The 18,117-nt window shown below is 44.8% G+C and overlaps 1 protein-coding gene across 1 annotated transcript in view; it reads left to right on the top strand.

Annotated features, from left to right (window-relative positions):
* The first annotated feature begins 1,584 nt into the window (after positions 1-1,584).
* Positions 1,585-18,117, top strand: part of gli3 (GLI family zinc finger 3) — a 92,551-nt gene continuing 76,018 nt past the window's right edge. The window contains exon 1 of the mRNA XM_041961363.1: positions 1,585-1,991. The gene's annotated coding sequence lies outside the window, so the exon portion shown is untranslated. The remainder of the gene's footprint in view (positions 1,992-18,117) is intronic.

The following is an 18,117-nucleotide window of genomic DNA, read 5'->3' as shown; positions in this document are numbered from 1 at the left end:
AGTAAAAAACACGTGTATGTGCAGATTTATTGATGAAGAGTATTTGTTAAAAATAGAATAAATGGACTATTTAAAATAGTTGCTGGGAGACTCATCACAGTCGCCCAACTTTTACATTCAAAATCCATCTTCTTATTCTGACAAAATCAAAATTCAAGTATTTGGAGGTTTATTGATGACAAAGACGTTGGCAGCCGTGACAGGAGCTCTTAGGCTCTGATTGATTAAGGCAGTAATTAGTCAATGCAGACTTTATTGGCATAATCAGCATCAGGGAACTGCTTATAAAACATCTTTTTTTGAGGCAGAAAATTCCTTTAAATTATAGGCTAATTTTATTTGCCACAGCAGCTGATTGGATGCGTGTCAGGATAAATACACCATCTGTGTCTGGATGGACTTGACCTCTCGGCCACACACACACATTCAAATCCTGGTTAAACGATTAACTGGTGATTTTGCTCTCCAAACTCCCACCTCTTCATTGATTGAAACAGCACCCTAAAGACCTCTCTTACCACATAATTTCCCTGTATATTGATTATGTATATTGATTATAACCTAACCCTACAGGAAGGCTACCCTCTGCATTAGGTATCACTCTGAAGGCTGAACCCAGGAGACTATTTTAGCTCTCTTAAATCGACACCATTCAACAATATGTGAGTCAGATTGCTCCATAATGTAAATTGGGGTTTTTAAAGTATACAATTAAGATAGAGGCCTGTGTCAAATACCTGCATCAAAGTGTGTAGAAATGTCACTTTAACCTCACTGCTGAATTTAATTGCTCATAAAAAATCTTCGTAATTACAAAACAAATCAACATATTTTTGTCATAATTACTCAAAGAGTTGTCATGTGATGCAGGATTTATGTTTTCTAAATGTGAGTGAAAAGCAGATTTTAAAAGTCTGTATTCCATTTGATGTGACGCGTTTTTTACTGATTAATGTGCTGAATGTGATGTTGTATATGTGCACTAAGTTTAATATTAAGGTTTTATGTAAATGTACTCAGAGCAGCACATTTCCTGCTGTTCTTTAAACTTTTAAGTGACTGGCAGCTGTGATCAATGTGACACTGCAGCTGTGCAGTTTGAACATAATTTCTTTTACAAAGCAGAGTCCTTAATGTGATCCATTGCCTCCCTGGGCTCACTCAAACACTGTTAACTAAGTTAGATGCAGACAAGGAGAAAACAAACAGGAAGCTGTTGCCAAAGATATCCAACATGTAACTTTCTTATCACGAAAAACATTTTTCTTGTCTAACTTGGGTCAGTCCAGGACTTCCAAATGTGCTATGAAAGGCCTGGAACAGAAAGGTGGGCAAACTGAGTTAATGTTGGTTCATGCTCCATAAAAAAAAACAAACCTTTATTGATCCCCACTGAGGGAAAATAAATTGATATATTGGGACTAACTCGGATTAAAGTTTCAAAAAAAATGTTGTCTCAAATAAAGGAAGGGAAAAGGAAGGGAAGGAAGAAAGGGGGTACACAAAATTAAAAAAAAAAGGAGGGAGGCAGTGAGTAAAGGAGGGAGCAATCCGAAGGGAGGAGTCAAGCGAGGGAAGGAGCAGCTGGAGTCCCACACTTCGCCCTCTCTCTTCTCCTCGAAAAAGCGCACTAACTGTAATAACAGCTCTCCATGCGCTTCTCTGACGCTTATGTTGTTTTTACGCACATCTGCGGTCTGCTATCGGCAGATATTATCGGCAGGCTGATGGTGTTGGTCCGGCGGTGGTTGAACACAGCAAACTGTGAGAAGGAGGAGAAAGACGGGCAGGAGGAAAAACTCTGGCAGAGCCGTTTTGGAGTTGGAGTTGCAGCGTAAAAAAAAAAAAAAAAAAAGTCCAGTCCCAGGCAACTCCAGAGGCACATCTGCAGCTTAGGAAGAGAATAAGACGAAGAAAGAAGACACACATTTTCGTTTTTACCCTTGTGAAGAGAAAAGTGAAGAATTAAAGGGGAAATCACCCAGAAAGAAGTAAGTACATTCACACACGGGCGGAATAGACTTGGAACAGTGTTGCGCTCATTTGTCTACTTTTAAAGTTTAGTGAAACAGAGGCAGCCGGACTTCGCGAGGCGGCTTCACGTTTCAAAACGATGGGATTTCACGCGAGTTTAGATGTAGACATGGATTAACAGGAGAAACGCCGGTGTGAAACAGCAGCTTTTTCAAAACAGCGCTGAAAGCTTCGGTCTGAGATCGCAGAAACAGGCGAACATGCATCGCAGACTGCGTCCCACTTGGCCTGGGTGTGATTTATTCTCTGTGAAATACGTGTTGGTTGTTAGAAACCCCGGATGGCACACTTAACACGTATCCGACAGACAGATGCGCATTTTAAAACTAGTCTGAAGTTGCGTGAAGTTCGGCGGCGGTGAAAAACTTGTCTTTGGATAAGGAGAAACACGTGTAATTCTGTGGGGAGTTTTCAACTGAAACTTTATGAACTTCTGCAGACATGAAACTTTACTGGACTTTTGCCTGAAGAAACGCGCGTGGGGGGTGGGGTGTGTGTGTGGGGGGGTCATGCATATTTATGTGCACGTGTGATCATATTTCAGTGTCTGTTATTGATTCGGTATATCCTGTTAAGAGTCCTGCAGAAACATTTGCAAGGACATGCTCAGGCACTATTTTATTTTTTTTAAATGCATCCAAGCCTGTGGCTGACCCTCGCCTTGACCTTTAACATGTGCACACAGGCCTGTTTCATTTTAAAATCACTGTACAAGTCAAACATTTCAGTTTTTTTTATAATATGTTAAAAACTTAGAAGTTAACCTGAGGCCTTTTTTGCAGACAGAAGAAATGTTTGCACTGCAAAAAATGTATTATGTTAATATTTAGTGTCAGATTTTGCATTGAACTGACAAGTAAAAATTTCAGTATGTCATTGAGGGGAAATAGTTGTTTGTGTTTCCAGTGAACTTTCATTTTTATTTTCTGCAGATATAAGTGTCACTAACTGGAAACCAAGAATATAGAAGCAGGAAATCATTCAGTTTCAATCTGGCAATTTGATTTGCATTGAAGAGTTTTGACATTGTTCTGTGCTTAACCTTAAAAAAAAAAAATGTTCGCGGATACATCAGAGCGTGTTTGAAGGCATGTGCATGTGCTCAATGAAATATAAGCCCATTACAGTGGGGTCTGTGGCTCGGCAGGGGTCCATGTGGGGAGGTTTATGGGGCTCCAAGCAAAATTAGAAATAGTGTTAAGTCACTATAATTTAGTTTATTAGAATTCACAGGATTTATCATAATTAAAAATGGATAAGGACTAATATAATCACAGGTTTTGCCTCGTTCATAGACAGTTTAAAAACAAAATCAACACTGAAAAAAACTCTAACAAGGACTCGAACAGGGTAAAAAAAAGCCTCTCTAACAGAAGTCTGTGTGTTCGTTTTGGTGGTCCGGGACATGAAAACGTTTGGGAGTCTCCACATGTGCGGATATTTGTTTGAAACTTTCCCTCCTGTCCTCGCCAACTGTTCCACATTTTATCTGCTTGTCTGCTCTCGGGTTTCATACAGACGACGAGGGTCCGAGGTGCTCAGCCATGCGGTGCAGCTCAAATCCTCCTCTTTTTTTTTTTGACACTTGCCAAATTATTAACGGAGGTCTGGCTGCCTTGAGACGGAGCAGTGAGTGAACACACCAAACAAGATGTTTAACGGCACAAGTTCAGACAGATAAAAATCTCCTTGTAGCTATTTTTATGAGGCTGATGTTCCATCATTCATCTCGGCTGTAGTTTTTGGCTTTGAGCAGAGTTTTTGCAGGTCTTGGTTCCATTAGTCTAATAAAATTAAAAAGGAACTGTCACATAAACTGTCATTTAATATGTCCCCTATTTTATTTATAATAACAGAATAACATTTCACAGGGCCTACAAGTAGGAAATGAATCACTGTCACGTCAGTGATTCAACTCAGTTAACACGAAAAATTATGAATAGACGGATCAGGCCTGAAACTGTGCAGATTTATGGCCTAATATTTTAGATTTTAAAATGACATCATGAGAATCATTTGTAATTATAGTTTTCTTTATTGATTAAGCTAATAGAGCTGCAAATTTCCCCCGTTATGTTTTGCTTTTTGTGGCTTGTGACCTGTCTGTCATTTTAAAATAAAACCGACACATAAAAATAGCAATTAATTACCTCTATATAATTATGGTCTTAAATCAAAATTGTAATGGTATCTGATTTAATTTTCAAAGTGTAGGCTTAATATAAGGTGTAATGTATTTTTTATGTATTAATGTATTACATGTGATTAAATCAAATTTCAGTGAAATCTGTGACATAACTAAGTTCATCTTTAAATTCTATTTTTACACAGCATGTGGATGTCAGTGCATTTTTTAAAATGTGCATTATATTATAAAACATAAGAAACAGCTTCATGTCACAAACAAAATCGGCATCCAGTGATAAATTTGTATGAATATTCTATGAGAACACTTGTAACAGCTTTTGGTACTTTTACATTCTGCCTCAATGAAACGACCAAGAGGGAAGCTGATGTCAAACAGGTGCACCTTTACCCAAAAAAAGCACTTTGTCTCATTATGATGCAGCAGCAGTGATGAATGCAGCAGTGTTTAAGATGCTAATCTGCTGGAATGAGATGCACAACTCGGAGCCATTCGCTTACTGTAGCCAGCAAAGATGTATCACTGCCGCTCTCTGCTTCCTCAGCTCCATGCGTGAGGAGCGGGCGGATAACGCTTCCCTCTGCAGGAGTCAGCCCGTCAGATAGCAGCAGCGTGCCGCTTTATCTCAACTTTAAGCACTCCTTTAAGTAAAATTATGCATTGCGACACTGGCCGAGTACACCCGTGACCTGACGACCTGATAGAATGGAGGCTGTCATGTTAATGCGGGGAGATGACATGCTATTAGCTTTTGAGGTATGGCCCTCTCCTCTTTTTAAGGGGCCTGCATTCACAGCTAAAGGCAGGTTCTGTCCTCAGGCCTTTTACACCCTGCAGGATGAATACCTGTTATCAGGTTTGTATGCAAGAGGCCCTAATGAGCTGTGTTGTTGTGCTAATGCTGCTCCCGGAGCGCTCAAAGAGGTGGCAAATGTTTTGTTAAAGCGAGGGTGATGTGAGGAAGTTGATTTTCCTTAAGATAATGAGGACTGTAGTTTATTTTCAGTGTTTGCTCACTGATTTTGCAGGTTTTTCTGCAGGTTGTCTGAGTTTTGTGTTTGTGTGCATAATAACAATTATTCTAAGTTTTAGAATAGACAGTAACCACATGACTGGTGAAAGTTTGGAGTAATTCCCTGTGTAATTTGATTAGCTGTTGCTTCCCCTACATATAAGTAGTTGAGTAGTTGAGTCGATGGCCCCCAAAAGAAATCTCTCACTTTGATGATTTGGTACTTTGATATGTTGACATCAAATGAAACAGACACAGTGGGGAAAGAAAGAGGACTAAGTCAGACAGAGGTAGCGATGGAGGAAAAAAAGGCTGTACATGAGAGTGGATGGAAATGTGTGTGTGCGCTGGTGTGGTTTGCGAGGCTCGGAGGAGTGCTCCGAAAAGTTGGGCTGAGATGGCAAACCTGAGAAGCGTCAAAACGTCTGGATGCATTTGCGTGCGAGCGGAGACAAGAAGGGGTCTTCGGGTGTGCAAGGGCTTCTCCTTGGCCTCCTAATCCCCAGGCCCAGCCATCCCTTCAGGGCATGCCTCAGATCTGGCTCTCTGGCTCTCCATGCGGACGACCCAGCTCCGCCAGCAGATTTAATATGCTATGTGTTCCTTCTCCCCCGGCTCCCCTCCACCTCAACCATCATTGTCCCAGAGCGGGACCCCCACTCCTCGCTTCAAGGAGCCTGCTAAAGGCACCTTTCAAGCCGGGTGATGTCTTTGGATAAGGCGTACGTACGGTGGGGGAAAAGTGGCGATGAAGACGGTGTGAGACTCAAGATATCGTACTGTAATTTAAGATATGTATATTACACACATGCAGGAATCTTAATACACTCTGGGGCTTTGCAAACAGCACACTGACAGTCATACACCTCACCGCGAAATGCATGCATGCACACGCTCATTCACTTCTCTCTCTTTGTGGAAGCAACTTTTTTTTCTCATTTGTCTGAAGAAATAAGAAATGGGAGGAAAAAAAAAAGTGGGAGCTGGAGTTGCCTTAGCAGGGGCTGAGAGAGGGCTGGTTTGTTTTCCATGGCTTTGGCCTGTTGGAAACTCCAGCTGGACCTGACAATTAGTCCGGTCAACTGAGGCATCGAAGACGGCAATAAACAAAAAAAAAGGAACAAAAGAGCGAAGAGTCAAGTAAATCTGAATCAAGCGATCTGAACTCATGATCGATTGGGTTGTTTGACAGCTCAACAGAAGCCCCGTTGTAGGTCGTGGTACGTTTTATTGCAGATATGCAGGTTTGTGTGCGAGAATGCAGAGTGTGTGTTTTCTTTTCGCACATACTTGAGGAGGAACAGGACAGGTCGCGCCTGCATGTGGGCGCCGCTCATCCCCTCCTCTGTTTGCTGTAGCCGCCGTAAAAGCGTCTTCACGTCTGCGGTGTGAAGTGTAGCAGCAAGAGGCGAAGTGCTTCGCTTTCGGGGCCCTTTTGCTTGCGGGCTGCGTGTAAATTTGAGCGCCTAAAGACACAATTTCCCGGGGCCGGGGCTGTTATTGCAGATGTGGCATTGTGTCAGCTTTGATGGGAGCCGGTTGTGGCATCCGTGAGGGGGTCTGTGCTTCCTCGTCCGGGGTGGTGATTGGGGGACAGATGAACTGGCTGCTTGCTGTGAACAATGATCTGTCACTTACCCCTGCCTCTTGATGTGTGAGGCCATGAGTCAGGCTCTGTCTACTCCTACACACCAGTACACACACGCTTTTTTTTTTTTTATCCCCCACTAAAATTATTTGACCTGAGGGAGAAAACTGAATTTTCTAAACAAACCTCCTGTCCTCACATCATTAATTAAGTTATGCATTGTCATGCGATGATGCTCACAATGTGAACCCCATGTGTTTGCAGTTCCATGCTGCTCGTAGTTGTCTTTCATTGGGAGTTAACCCCCGAGTCTTGCTGCATCCTGGAGTGGAGGTCAAGGAGGGGCTTATTGTTTGAATGTCAAATGTAAATCCCAAGGTTAATACCTGAAAGAAGCATAGGGCCAGACATTCTCTCTCCTCTCCAAACATGTTTAGATGAGTACCTCTTCCCCCACTTTGCTCCTTCATTTCCGTCTGTGGCGGACTTGGGGCAAGTTGGGAAAGGAGGGGGGCGGGCATCCCATACAAACCCCTCTAGTGTGTTCTTCTCAGCAATGAATGCTAACAGACCCCGGCGCTAATAATGCCTCATCGTAGAAAAACAAAAGGGGAACTCTACTATCTGAGCAAATTTCTGCCCCAACCTGAAAGAGCCCTCCTTTGACAGCGCAGCATTTGAAGACTAATCGTTTTTTCTCATGCAAAGCACGCTGTTTTAAGAGCCCGGGCCACAGAAAGAGAGGGGGCTGTGTTTTAACAATACTCCGCAGGGAGTGAGGAACAGGGCTCAGGGAGGGGAGGTAAGGCTTGGAGGGAGGGGGGATTCCTCTCTCCTTTGCTCCTCAGACAAAGCCCAGTTCCTTTCAGGGTTGCATGGGGGGTAGGGTGCACAGGGAAGAGGAGGGAGCATCCAAGAGTTTGAGTTCCTTGAAAGAGAGGGACTCTAGCCAATTTTAATGACAGTTTGTCATCATGGCTCCTCCACCTACCAGGGAAAATGCAGGGCTCGCCCTGCAGTGACAGGCCTGGAAAGAAGTGGGCCTGAGAAAATTTATAGAGAAACAGAAATATTAACGTGTACATGGGGCCCTAAAACGGCTTTGGCTATTCCTGCCAGACTGGTGTTTTTATTAAGAGGGGTCGACATGCTTTGGAAATATATCTTATTCATGAAGAAAGCCAGGTTAGACTTCCCAAAGAATTCATTATGTTCCCCCAGATGCGGCTTTGAGGGTTGCAGCCGTCCCTCGGAGGACGTGGAGCGTGGAGCGCGACATTGTAAAGCCTCCCTCAGCGGGCACGGGAGTGCGAAGGGTTCCATTTGTCAAAGGTGCTGGAGTCTTTTTCCCCTCCTCAACACTTTCCCGGCTCAGTCTCAAACTCATTGTCTGAGCAAAGGCAGGACATTAGTCACCGCAACGCCACGGGAGCCTGCAGGGCTAAGGACCAGTGCTCTGGAGCCCGGGCTGGGACAGAGGGGAGGGAGGGAGGGAGGGAGCGACGGCAAAGGTGAGAGAGGGGCGAGAAAGGCGGAGGAAATGTGGGGAAGACAGAAAAGTGAGGAAGAGGGAAGACGAGAGCGCGGAGTGTGTGTGTGGGAGAGGGAGAAAGACCGTGGGGGGGTTAGAGGGAGTGGAGTCTGTAGCTCTACCTCAGGGCTCAGTATGTAAGCCCCTGTCTACCCCCCAAAGCTGCTTTCACAAAGAGATTTACAAGACAGGTCTCCGGTGTGCTTTGCTGCCCTGCATTATGAGTGAGCGAGTGTGTGTGTGTGTGTGTGTTAATGTGTGTGTGTGTTGCTGAAATTGACTTTTTTTTTAAGACTTTTTGTATCATCTATGCAAGAAAGATATTCACCCAAATTTACCAATCCATGCAGGTCAGACTCATAACAGCCCCAGCGGAGCAGTGTGAATAACCTATTCCCCCTGGTGGCAGGGTGTGTGTGTCTGTGGGTGTGTGTGCAGCCATGTGTGAATGTATTTCACACATTCACACATACAAGGGATGCTGTTAGCTTTTGGAATTATTTATAAAGCCTGGCTTTTGTGTGGCGCTCTAAGTCCCTGTCTCCTCCCATTACTGCCTATGACTCTACCTGGGCTTCCTTCGGCCCCCAAATGCTCCCTCAGCCACCCTCCCAGCACAAGGAAGGAGTTTGGTGTTATATCTAAAAGCTTTACCGCTACCACAGAATCACTTTCTTTCTCTTTATATATATACCGGCTCAAGATTTGCTCCTCTGGAGAAGCCTGATTCCAAAAAAAGTTTGGACACTGTGTGAAACGTATTTAAAACAGAATGTCAATTGAAAACAGCACAAATCAATATATTTAATGTTGTACCTCATAAGATTAATTGATTTTTGTAAATATCTGCTTATTCTGAATTTGATACAGCAACACGTTCCACAGAAGTTGGGACAGGAGCAACAAAAGACTGGGAAAGATGTGGAATGCTCCAAAAAACACCTGTTTGGAACAATCCACAGGTAAACAGGTTGATTGGTAACAGGTGATAGTCTCATGATTAGGTATGAAAGGAGCATCCTGGAAAGGCTCAGTGGTTCACAAGTGAGGACGGGGCGAGGTTCACCACTTTGTGAACACATGATTGGATAAAGGATGTTGTTATGTGAGCTCAGGAACACTTTATAAAACAAAAGTTTCTTTGCAAATGATTGAATTCTTCCCTTTATTCACATTTTATACAGCGTCCCAACTTTTTTGGAATCGGTCTTTTCTCATTTAGAATGTCATAATCTGTGGAGACAAGCACAATCTGTACACTTCAGAGAGACACACAGAGTTACACAGACCCATCCCATATGGCCCTAATTACCCTGTAATCCAGGAAAGTTTTTTCTTCCCCTTTTCTTGCACGGACTGAGCGAGGGTGAAGGTTTTAGTGTGTTTGAGATGGTTTATGTTAATGTTGCTTTTATTGAAACAAGCTGGGATGTGATTATAGTCCTGCTCGGTACATATGAGCAGCGAGCTGCTCTAGTTTCCCCGTCTCCCTCTGGCATAGAGATCAATGCAAACCAGCTAACGCAGGGTAATAAGCCATTAGTACACACATTGTTGGAGAGATTTACATACATCGACCGGCAAACTGATAAACTGGGTTCCCTGTCCTAGAGGTAAGAATTATTGTGTGTGTGAGTGATTAGCTGAATGAACCGCAGTTTGAGTGTGTGTGTGTGTGTGAACCATCGGCGGGTGATCTCTTCCCTGTGACTGCCAGTCCTGTGTGATAGGTGCCAGATTGCGTAGCTGGGAGCCAGGTTGTCTCTGCTTGTCAGGAGAGCAGGGTGGAGGAGGGGAGATGTGAGGATGATTACACTGTACACTGTTCCTCTGATCTGATTCATCACTAACTGTCTCTCCTGCAAAGGGTGAACTTATTATCCCTGTCTCAACTTCCACCGTGGAGCCAGCTGCTCTCCATGCTTCCCAATTAACCCCAGGCACCCGTCAAACGCTCCAATTAAGGCCTCCTCCTCCTCCTCCTCCTCCTCCTCCTCGCAAATTTAATTCCCTGCGTTCGGCGGCCTGGCTCTGGTTGGGATGCGCGAGGTGAAGAGTGAGTGAGCGAGCGAGCCGGCGAGCGTTGAGCGTGTTTGTTTAGGAGCTGTCCTAAGCAATGGCATTACAGCTTCCAGATTTATTCGAGGCGGGGTTGCAAACAGCTGAAACGGGTAAATACAGCCAGATGTTTGGCTTCCTCACGATCAAGTCGGCGGGCCTGAGGGGGCTGCCTGCCTAATGACAGTCTTGTTCCTCGCTCTTAATGTCGGGGATTTTCAGGGGGCCATTTTGTGACTGTGCTCTTTGGAGTTTATGGGAAGTTTTTTTGTGGAACACTCGGCAGCGCTGCGAGGTTTATGGCATCTCATTCCAGCGTTGTGGGGTGTGATATCGTCTTGGTATTTGAGTTGCGTGAGACTTCTTCACTCGGCTGAGAGTTTCTTCCGAACTCAGCCTTTCAAAATGCGAAATATACAGCTGTGTGTTTTTGATGCATTGGTTTCTGATGAGCAACAGCATGTGTGTGTGTGTGTGTGTGTGTATCTGTGTATAGGAGTGTTGCTGTAGGTGGGGTACAGGTTTGGCAGCACTGCCAAATCCTCTGAGACTGCTGCTGCGTGTGAGTGTGTGTGCAGCCTGCGAGCTGGCGCAGAGGGATGGGGGGGATCTGTGGCTGATATGAAAGTGAAGGGAGAGAGTTGTCTCCCGACGCTGCCGTGGGCAGAGCCGTCAGGGAGCTAGAAGTCTCCGGGACTCCCTCTGAGCTTCAGCTGTCTTTGATCTCACACCTCCGCCGCCGTAGACTCCACATTACTCTATAGAGCACACTCTCGCCCGCCACCGGTCCTGCAGCGCGGACCCAGTTCACTTCCAGACCAGCCCAGGGCCTCGTGAACCCATTCATGTTGTTGTGGTTTCATACGAAAGCACTACTTATACAACTTAAAGGGAAGCGAACTCGTCAAACAGCAACTGCAGGAAGACATAATGAAGATATGGGGCTGCAACCACTGACTGTTTACATGCTGATTATTTTTTCCATTAATCATAAATAATTTAGTGTGTAAAATGTCTGAAATTAATGAGAAATTGCCCATTAGAGCCCGAGATGCCTTTAAATGAACTAAAAGTTCAGTTTCAATTATACAAAACAGAGAAAAGTGGCATTTTTTCACATTTGAGAAGCTTCAACCAGCAAATTTCTTTTTTTTCATCATAAGTGACTAATTGATTGAAGTAATCAGCTAAGCATTTCAGCACTAGATAACACGCACAGCTCTAAATGATGGGTCATGTGACCAAGATGATGAAAACAGACCTGTGTCATCATGTGTGATTCATCGTGCTGTGTTTTTAAGGCCTCATTAAAAACATGTACTTTATGTTGCGTGTGCTGCCTCCCCTTTTCCCTCCCGTCCATCACTGACATGTTGAAATAAGGCCGGAGTGCTGAGAGAGTGACCTTACTTCAAGGTATTTTTCAACCCGTCCGATGAAAGATAAGGGGAGCATGAAGATACAACAGAATCATCCGTTTCTGCATCTGTGGAATGCGTGACCCGGTGTTACCCTTTTGGATCTCTTCCCGTCCGCACAGGAAGTCTAACATTAAAGCGATGCCATTTCTCCCTCCTCTCTTCCCTTTGCCCCTCTCTCCCTGCATTCCTTTGACTGACTGCGGCACATTTCGGGACAGCTTCATTCAGCATTCCTTTACATGCCGATCGGCTCGCCCTCCCCTCTCATTTTCTTCAAGTCTGCCTCCGTTTAGGTCCGGCTTTATCATGCGAGAGCCAAACACCAAGACAACTTCATCTCATCCAATTTTCACCCCTTTAATTCGGTTTAAATGGCATGGCCGCGAGGGCCAGAACGGGAATTAATAAGAGCCAATAAAGCTCGCCACTGGGGCATCGAGGCCAGTCTTTAAGTAAACATTATGACTTCTTGAGGGGGGATTCAGGGGCAGCACTTGATGAATTGTGGCGGAGCTTGGGAAGGGCTAATTTCTCACTGATGGGACTAGCTAATAGGCCTTGCTTTGCCTGGCTGATTGTCTGCTGGCTTTATTATTGTGCATTATCGGGCTGCCCCCTGGCTGTTGTTAGCGTTCGGCCCCGGAGAAGCCGGGGCCCGTCATTAATCACGTAGCAGCACTGACTCACTCTGCTTACTGATCCCAGTGACAAAAAGGAATGAAGGAAAGGAGGGAGAGATGGGAAGGAGGAGGGTAATGATGAGAGCTGTATGCATGAAACAAGTCAAACTGAACAGAAGTCCAAGTGGTGACTCCGTAACCTGAAGCTGTGCAGCCTCTGGATTTCTCTCAGTAGTTCAGTCGCCTCAAATAGTGCCACTCTTTGTTATACACTGCCTTTTAAGGCACGGAGGATAAGAGGAGTGCATTCTACAGTCCCCTGGGCTAAGTGTGAAGACCTTCTGTCAAAGCCATACCTGCTGCCACTACGCTCACACAGGACCATCTATCTGCTTGATCCTTCTCCGGGTGCACGTGTGAGGAGGAGGAGGAGGAGGCAGAGAGAGATGTGTGTGAGGTTTTCATCAGTACAGGAATTTCTCTTCCTCCACTCATCCCCTCCCTGGGGTGCCCTCTCTTATTTATGTTCTGCACACAGTGATCGCACTTGCATACTGAAAGGCGTATACAGCACCTGGTGCATCCAACTCCTATACACACCGTCACGCAGCGAGGCTCACACACTCTCAAACACAGTCGAAGCAGTCCCACTCTCTCCCGGCGCCACCTTCACACACACGCATTACATAGGAACTGTGCTCTCAAACAACGCAGCACATGGCGTAACATGTACTCTTTCGCTGTGAAAGCACAGTGAAGGATGTTGTTGTCGCGCTCTGCTTGTGGCATCGTGCAGAGCGCTTTCTAAAGCCTTGTATGAAGAAGTCTGTTTTCACTGGAGATGAGAGGCCCACTGACAGGATACAGACCTCACTCTCTTTTGCTTTGCAGAGTGTTCCATGTGCAGGGGCCATCCGAGTGGAAACCTTAGCTGTGGTGGAGTGTAAGGTGGCTGCTGCTGCAGACAGTGATTTTATAATAACCTGAGTTTCAACTGCGTGGATACAAACAAGTCTGTTGCAAAGTAGGGAAGAGTATTTGTAATCATGCTAATCTTAATCCGTGCAAGTTCAAGGCAAAAAAAAGTTTTGTATATAGAAAAATGTTTTTCTTTTCTTCCCAAGGGCCTTCATGGTTTTTAATCGGCTGCATTGTTTGCTTTGGCCTGCAGTAAATGGCTGAACAAGCATCTTTCCCTTCTTCTCAAGAATCAGGAAAGCTGTCTGATCAAACAATGGCTCTACGTTTTATCATGGAAAGAAAATGAATCAAGTGGAGTGCAGGGGAAACCAATACCGCATAACTGGGCCACCACGGCAACAAAGCTGCCCGCATTATCCATTGTCTCAGCCTTCACAGCCCCACTTGCCCTGACACAAGTGGCTCATGAACAAATGCAAAGTCAAAATAAATAAACAGTCTAATAAGCAGGGGGCTGTGGGGAAAACACGCAAGATTTCCTTTGTGGCGCATGCTTTATTTGCCCCTTATCTACTGGGTAGCGAGCGCAAAAGAGGCATCGTGTAAGCGTTCCGATTACATCGTGTGGGTTTGTTACCCAGGAATGTAAGATGCACTCAGCTCATTCTGCGGTGCAACACACACGGTCCCTCACCAGCCCTCCAAAGCATCTTAAGTGGAGAGGTCTGAGGGACCAAGACGCACGCGAGGATAATCTTATTAGCTCCGCTGAAAGCTACTGATGGGCTGTGTTGTTTGTCCTTGACAAAAAAAACATAAACACTCCCCATTTGCACTGGCTTTCCTTTTTCAAATTTAATGCAGTGCACTCGTGATAGCAGCAGATTGTTTGCTGCTGGAACGCTATTATGATGCTGTAGCTCCCGAGTAAAGACGAATTAAAGCAGGTAGGTCTCCATGAAATGTTAATGCAGAAAACATGTGCCTCAATATTCACAAGATGATTTACTGATTAGAAACATGACCCCATCAATCATGTCAATAAATGCAGGAACTTGAAGTTTGACTCTGTAGCGCTAAGAAGTGGGACTCACACATCGTGGTGGGATGATATAGAAACATGCAAATGAGAAACAATCTGAACAGCTCAACCATGTATACAAAAGGGTGAGGAGGCCCAGCACTAAACCAGTTTGCATGTGCATATCTGGGATTTGATATGTGTGTGCGTGTGTGGCGGGGTGTGACTAATTCCTGCTAAATGGCCCTTACTTGAGGGGCTGGTCCCCATCAGCTGTAGGCCAGACTTAGTGCCATCTGGGCACAATGTTAAGTTTCACTGGTGAATGGGAGCCACAACCACCAAATCCCCAATCCCAGCCCCCCCCTTCCCTGCCTCCCTCCCTCTTTGCCTTCCAGGGCCAAGGGCAAGCCATAAGTGCAGTGTCGAACACAGCATGGAAACCTAAGTATGTGGTTTCAGAGAGCCATTGAGTTTAGGAACACCTCCTCAGTAGGGATTTAAGACTCACGACAGGTCGTCCAACCACCAGCAAGCACTTCCACTGTCTCTTCAAGGGGCCTCATCCCCTCACTGACCTTATCCAATGCAAACACACGCAGCCTGAGCCAGCGCATTCTGTTTTATTGCTAGATTCAGCTAATCTTGCCGACGGGCTTAGACTCCTCCTCCCTCTTTGCCCCTCCGTGTTTTTAGTTATTCCAGCTGTGCAGGAGCCCTTAATGTTGTTGGCATAGCTGCGAAATGTGCACAAACACACACTGTACACACAGGAAAACATGTGCAGGCATGCAGGGGCACAGTGAGGTGCACGCATACATGAACACACACACACATTCTCATGCTCCTCCCTTTCTCCATTCATTTTCTCCCCCTCTTATCCCACTTTTGCTCACAATCTCCCTCAATCGTCTCCATCTCCCATCTCTCCCCTCCCCTCTAACTGGCTGCGCTGCAGTGCGTTTGTGCCGTGTTGATAAGCCTAAGATAGCAGATCTCGGTGGTCGCTGATGTAATGATGATGAATGCTGCAGCACTGCCAGTCCCCCCCCTCAGGGGGCCCTCGACGCTGAACAGTCGCCCTAATGAAATGAACACAAATACAGTACCCCGTCTGTGAGGGGGGGTGACCAAATCTAAGAAGACACTTCAAGAGTTTATATAAAAATGTCACCCCTGTTTCTGAGTGTGTGAGTGTGTGTGTGTGTGTGTGCCATGCATTTACAAACATGCTCCTAATGACAGAAGGAAGTGGAATTGGAGGTGCACCTAAAGCAGTTTCATAGAATTAAGCTTGTAAAGACTTCGCCCTTAAATAACAAAAGGCAGTGATTTTTTGATAGCGTTTGCAGTCGTTTAAGCTCGCATGAAGAAAAAAAGAATTTTTTTTCTATCAAAGGCAAAAGTTTATTTTAGTGTTTCACTTTGATGTGTACAATTTGCGGATGACTTTCAACTCAGTGCCTTTGTCACCAAGGCGTATAATTTATGTTAAATTGATTTGCTTAATGTGCTTATAAAATAAGAATGTTTTTTTTTTCCGAGGGAACCGTCTGAATTGTGGTATTTTAAACCTGTTTAATCGCCTCCCTTTCTGTGTGGAAGGATTACAGTTGAGCACAAATAAAGATACACCCTCTTTCTCTCTTCTCTAATTGGGTGTAGGACAGACATTTCATGGGAGAGACATTAATATGAAATTAACATTTATTTTGGGGAACAACAGCAACCAATGCCTCGTTGTAATTCCCTCTTTTGTGCCAGGCCTCTCTGTCACACCGTTGATGCTAATATTTCTGTGCTGTCTCATGTATAGAAAAATCAGATTTCTGCATCTGGCTTGTATGCATATTAGTGTTTGTTTGAAGGTTCAAAGTGCTAAGTGAAGGACATGACATTCAAACTAAATCTCTAGCATCAAAAGCATGAACTCAGAAAAACTTCCTCGCATTAAGAAGCATTTTTTCCACCTCATCATGTCACGGTGTAAACGCCATGTTGGTGAGTGATTTTTGGAGAGTTTATCGGGGCGAAAATGAGCAACACCAAAGGCGAAAGCAGAGACAGGAACATCTGCAGGATTGGGTGTGGGCGTCCAGGTCAGAGGGATTATGGGTGAAAAGGTCCTGCTTTTAATTGCTGCTTTGGAACTGTGGCCTGCCTTGTGGAACACAAAAGGCCGGTCAGACACGCTTCAGTGGCTTGGACTTGTGAATATTTTCCCGACCAGTGGAATGCCCCGCTTTCTTCTCGCCTCCCCTACAAACCCCAGTCTGGACCCTCATATTCACTTCACTTTCTGCTCTCTGAGCTCCGGTCTGACTCACCTGGGGGCAACAGCAAGACCCACACATAACATGCATGCACACTCTGCGTGCAAAGCATGTTGGGAGCTATTCAGTAACAGCGGTGAAGCAGATTCTTTGCCTTTTCTTCTCCCTTCACTACTTCTGCTCAAGTTCAGTCATTAGAATGATATAAGGACAGTTTCAAAGAGACTCTTTCCCAGATCACGCTCCCGTTTCAGTATCTGCTGATTAAAGCGAATGTGTGGCACCTGTGTTCATAGTAGGAACTTACAAATATGCATGCGCAGACATACATGCACCGCACATATTCTAACGATTAACTTGCTCAGGAGACCCCCAGGAATGAAAGCGTTCACTCTGTCAAACACATGCAAAAGTGATTTGAGATGATATCTGTGCAAGTAGGACAAAAATGTCTTTGGTTGGGGATGACGGCTACACATGTATTCATGTGGGAGTGATTAGAGGACGAGCTCTTGTTTAATTCTGTTTTGATTGGTAAGGGAGTAATTGCATTGTGTTTTTTTTCCCCCTTCTCTTGTTTTTTGTAAGCCAGCAATTGCTTACAGATGTTGTTGTCGGGTCAGAATGGAAGACAGACTCTGGTTTTTCAGGGGGTTGGGGAAAAAAAACAAACAAAGCGCGCAGTGTTTGTCTGAAGTTTACCCCTCACCACTTCCCCCTTGCCTTCCCTCCTTGGGGAGTTGGTAAAAATCAGCCCCCCCTCTTCTCCTGTAGTTTCAGTTTCTGTAGCACTCCTCTGTTTGCACTATAGCTGACTTTACTGTTGGCCTTTGTATCCATACATGTTTAAAGGGTGGAGGACAATTAAATAGTACATCTGGGTAATTAGCTGGTCTTTATTGGAAAGAAAATGTTAGTCAGACTAAATATTTCCAGTAACTATCCATGAATTATGGAGTCTAATTAAAGGCTTTGTATTGGACCAAATGAAGCTGTCCTGTACTTTGTGTAAATGAGTGGTTGTTGTGTATCACCGTGTTGTCTCCATAATCAGAGACCTCCATGACCTAGATAGAGTTGAGTTTGTAGACGGCCTCTGAGGTGCTGAACTGAGCAGCATGTCTGCTAGACTGTTGGCTGAACCCCTTCTAAACCCACAGACAGTATTAACTTGAACCACCTTTATTCTTTGAAAGAAAAATTGCCCGGCACCATGATATTCCCAAAAGGGCCTTCAAACAACCCTTGTTTTTTTAGGACTGTGAACGTTTCTCTCTCTGTGGTATCCCCTTAAGGTTTCTCCTTTCTCTGTGGAAAGGCTGCTAGAGTAGGATTATCAGTATATCCACAAGCTGCCTTTACTTCTATTCTGAGATATAAAACCGAGGCAGGATGTCCTGCCTTACTATGTTTATAGAGTTGTTGTTTTTTTTGACAAGAAGTCAGAAGTTTAGTGTGACACAGTTGAAAATAAGGTAAGCTAAATTTTGGA

This window comes from Chelmon rostratus, chromosome 20 (assembly GCF_017976325.1).
Source record: "Chelmon rostratus isolate fCheRos1 chromosome 20, fCheRos1.pri, whole genome shotgun sequence".
Lineage (NCBI taxonomy): Eukaryota > Metazoa > Chordata > Actinopteri > Chaetodontiformes > Chaetodontidae > Chelmon > Chelmon rostratus.
The sequence above is the reverse complement of the archived record's forward strand: the minus strand, read 5'-3'. Positions and strand labels throughout refer to the sequence as shown.